This window comes from Mus pahari, chromosome X (genome assembly GCF_900095145.1).
Source record: "Mus pahari chromosome X, PAHARI_EIJ_v1.1, whole genome shotgun sequence".
NCBI classification, from domain to species: domain Eukaryota; kingdom Metazoa; phylum Chordata; class Mammalia; order Rodentia; family Muridae; genus Mus; species Mus pahari.
Window position 1 is genome coordinate 33,370,965 of NC_034613.1, and position 4,724 is coordinate 33,375,688.

Below are 4,724 nucleotides of genomic sequence, written 5' to 3' on the forward strand. Positions count from 1 at the left end.
TCTACAGAGTGAGTTCCAGGACAGCCAGGGCTACACAGAAAAACCCTGTCTCGAAAAACAACAAAAACAAAAACAAACAAACAACAACAAAGAACAATGGTTGGCTAAGGGCTGAGTATGATCCTCATCAGTAAAGTACTTGACTGACATACAAGATACCCTGGGTCACATCCATGGCACTAAAATATCAAACCAAAGGAAACAATGTGGCATATGAGCAGGGAGTAGTTGTTTACTAATTCATTCTTTCAGTCATTCAACGAATACTTGCCCACCTACGTAAATGGCTTTTGGTCTTAAGACGTTTAACCCAGACTGTTCCATTTACTAATCACGCATTCTGCTACTGAGCTATATATCCCCTCAGACTTTCAACAAATATCTATCATTATACTTCTTTATCTGTTCCCCCAACTGCCCTTCTCTAATGCTGTTGCTTGTCCTCTCTCCCCTGAAATAGTTCTCTTATCTGCTTTTATGTAAGTTGCATTCCATTACTCTCTTTTCCTCTGTAAGATCTTTTACTGTCATAGTCCTTTTACTATTTGTCTTCATACACGTACATGTCACATAATACACACACACACACACACACACACACACACACACACACACACACATTCTTTTTTCTCTCTTTTTCTACTCTCCCCACCACCACCATTTTTTTGAGACAGGGCTTTTCTGTGTAGTTCTGGAACTTCCTTTGTAGACCAGATTGCCCTTGAACTCATAGAAATCTGCCTGTTTCTAGAAGCCTCACAAGTGATGGGATTAAGGGTGTGGATCATCACCGCCCAGAACACACATACATTCTTTTTTGGGGGGTTTTGGAGACAGGGTTTCTCTGTAGAGCCCTGGCTGTCCTGGAACTCACTTTGTAGACCAGGCTGGCCTTGAACTCAGAAATCCACCTGCGTCTGCCTCCCCGGTGCTGGGATTAAAGGCATGCACTACCACGCCCGGCTACACACATACATTCTTATATCTACATTCTGTGAGTGAGAGAAATCACATGATAGCTCTACTTCTGAATCTGCCTTACATTGCTTAACATAATCATTTCAAGTTTCACCCATTTTCCTGTAAATACACAATTCCCCATTTTATATATGGTTGAGTAAAACTCCATCATGTGCAGGAATCACAGTTTCTTTATCCATTTATTGATTGCTGGCCATCTAGGATGGCTCTGTTTCTTAGCTCTGGTGAATATTGTGCAGCAATAAGCATGGATGAGCAGGTATGTCTTTAGTGTACTGATACTGAGTTCGTTTTTTGGAGAATGGATGGAACTGGGGGATGAATATGCAGGAGGACTGTGGCTGGATCTTATGGCAGTTGTACTTTTAGTTCTATCAGGAACCATGTTGATTTCCATAGTTGCTGCATCAGTCCCCCCCCTACACACACACACACACACACACACACACACACACACACACACACACACACACACACAAAGCAGTGTATAAAGGTTCTTCTTTCCTAACACAGCCAGTAACATTTCAAAACTACTGTTTGAGTACTTATTCTCTGTGCTAAGGGAAGGGGATAGAAAACCGAACAATAGAGAGATTACTCCATCAGTTTTCACTATGAGGAGTGATGAAATGTGGATGAGTGTTGAGGGTGCTGAGAAATACCCTAAAGATTTTATACTTTGTTCCTGTAGTCCTTACTTCTCAAGAGATGGGCTTTAGACCACTAGCATAGGTGTGTCCTGGAAATTTGCTGACTATGTAGAATCTCAAATTTCATATGAATCTCAGACTTCTCAAAACAAAATTGGCATTTAAGGAAGATCCCTAGGTGTTTTTTTGTTTGTTTGTTTGTTTTGTGTTTTTGGTTTTGGTTTTGATTTTGGTTTTGGTTTTTCGAGACAGGGTTTCTCTGTGTAGCCCTGGCTGTTCTGGAACTCACTCTGTAGACCAGGCTGGCCTCAAACTCAGAAATCCGCCACCCTCTGCCTCCCAAGTGCTGGGATTAAAGGCGTGCACCACCACACCCAGTTTAGGTGTTTTTATTTTAAATTTTGTTACAGGGCCTTGAATTTGCTTTGTAGTACAGGCTAACTTTGAGCTCTAGATCTTCTTGCTTCCCTTTTCCAGTACTTGGATTACAGGTGTGTGCCACCACACCCATGCCTCTGGTGATTCCAGATACACCTAGATGTTATAGAAGCAGGAATGTAAGCAATGTGGGCCAATAAGAAATTCTGTAATTGAGCTGGATGTGGTGATGCATGCTTTTAATTCCAGACTCTGGGAGGTAGAAGCAGGTAGATCTTTGTATGAGGGCCATGACATATTTACATAGTGAGTTCTATGTAATTAAGTGAATAAATAAGTGAACACTTTGCCGGGCTTGGTGGCGCATGCCTTTAATCCCAGCACTCGGGAGGCAGAGGCAGACGGATTTCTGAGTTCAAGGTCAGCCTGGTCTACAAAGTGAATTCCAGGAAAGCCAGGGCTACACAGAGAAACCCTGTCTCAAAAAACAAAAACCAAAGCCAAAAACAAACCAACAAAACAAAAAAAAAATATAAGGGAACACTTTAATGAGCATAAAAGATAGCAATCTGATCAGTATTGAATCTGATGCAAAAGAAACTGGATGTGGGACTATTACTGTAATGTAGATGTGAAATGAGATGTATTGGATATAAGAGATAATCAGTTTTTAAGAACTCTGCTGCCAAGGCTGATAACTTGAGGTTAAGCCCTAAGACCTGACATGCTAGGAAAAAACTAACTCCAGCTCCCTCATCAAGGAAAAGAAAGAAAAGAAAAGAAAAGGAAAAAGGAAAGGAAAGGAAAGGAAAGGAAAGGAAAGGAAAGGAAAGGAAAGGAAAGGAAAGGAAAAGAAAGGAAAGGAAAGGAAAGGAAAGGAAAGGAAAAAGCTAGGCATGGAGGTACTTGTCTTCAATTCCAACATTGGCAAACAGATCTCACGGAGTTTGAGGCCAGCCAAGAGTACTTTACCATGTTCCAGGACAGCCAGAGCTACAAAGAGAAGAGAGATCCTGTCTCAGAGTTTCAAAAGATGAGGAGGTGCCAGGCATGGTGATGCATGCCTTTAATCCCAGCACTTGGGAGGCAGAGGCAGGCAGATTTCTGAGTTCGAGGCCAGCCTGGTCTACAAAGTGAGTTCCAGGACAGCCAGAGCTATCCAGAGAAACCCTGTCTCAAAAAAAAAAAAAAAAAAAAAAAAAAAAAAAAAAAAAAAAAAAAAAGAGGAGGAAAAGAAAAGGGGTGGGGTGTGGGAGATAGATTTAATCTTAAATATATAAATATACCTCCAGTTACATGAACTCATTAGAATGATTGCATGTTATTCAAAGTAAAAAGAATCAGAAAATACAGCAATACGGCATTTAAGATGTCTTTAAAAATTGTTAGTCATTTGTTTTGGATCAGGCTTATAGGTATGACAATTTCCTGTTGATGCCACAGGTCAAAGTTCTAATCTAAGTATTGCAGCATCACCAGGCGCTTAGTCATACAAGGAATGATAAGGGATCTTGGGAATTAGTCATATATCTAAGTTCACAAAGAAACCTGTAAACCAGAGGTTTGAGTTATTTCTTTGATATAGGGTTCTTATTTTTCCACTAATGAAATTTTTGTCTTTTTTTATCAGTATGATTTTTTTTTTTTGTTTTTTGAGACAGGGTTTCTCTGTGTAGCCCTGGCTGTCCTGAAACTCACTTTGTAGACCAGGCTGGCTTCGAACTCAGAAATCTGCCTGCCTCTGCCTCCCAAGTGCTGGGATTAAAGGCCTGCGTCACCACGCCCAGCCCCAGTATGAATTTTTTGAGACAAGGTCTTGGATATGTGGAACTCAACTCCTGGGTTCAAGCAATCCTCTTATACCAAGCTCCTGAGTAGACATATGCACCATTGTGTCTGGCTGGATAGTTTTATTATATTTAAAAATGTTGACATAGTGCTCAGAAACCCCTGAAAAATAATATCGAAAATTTCATGTTCCCTTTATACAGCCTTGTTTAATGATAATAACCATAGCAATAATGCCCGGATCACTTTTGTTATGTGTGTGTGTGTGTGTAGACATGTTAAGCACAATGCCTTTGAGAATCATTTACATTTCCCTGTGAATCAATGGTTCGTTTTAATTTCTGAGTAATATTCAGTATGTGAACATACTTCGTTTAACTATTTCACCATTGGATGAATATCTCAGTTGTTTATTTTTGCTTACCAGAAATAAAGCTGCTATGAACATTTCCATGTAAACATATATGCTAGGTATATAAGAAAATGACACTGTTATGTGTGGTGGCATGTGCCTATAAACCTAGCACTTGGAAATCACAAATAAGAGGAATGTCATTAGTTCAGAGCAGCCTGGGATATATTGCAAGAACCTGTCACAAACAAAACTCGCCTCCCCCCCCAAAAAAAGACCAAACAAAACAAACTTAAAAGAAAGTGTTAAACTGTGTGTGTGTGTGTGTGTGTGTGTGTGTGTGTGTGTGTGAAACTCATGTAAGGACTGGCAAGATGGCTTAGTGGATAAAAATACCTGCTGCCAGGCCTGATGACTTTGGTTTGATCCCTGGATACCACAGAGTGGAAAGAGAGAACTATCTTCTGCAAGTTGTCCTTTGACCTCCACATACACATTGGAGTGTATATCTACACCATATAAACACACACACACACACACACACACACACACACACACACACACACACACACACA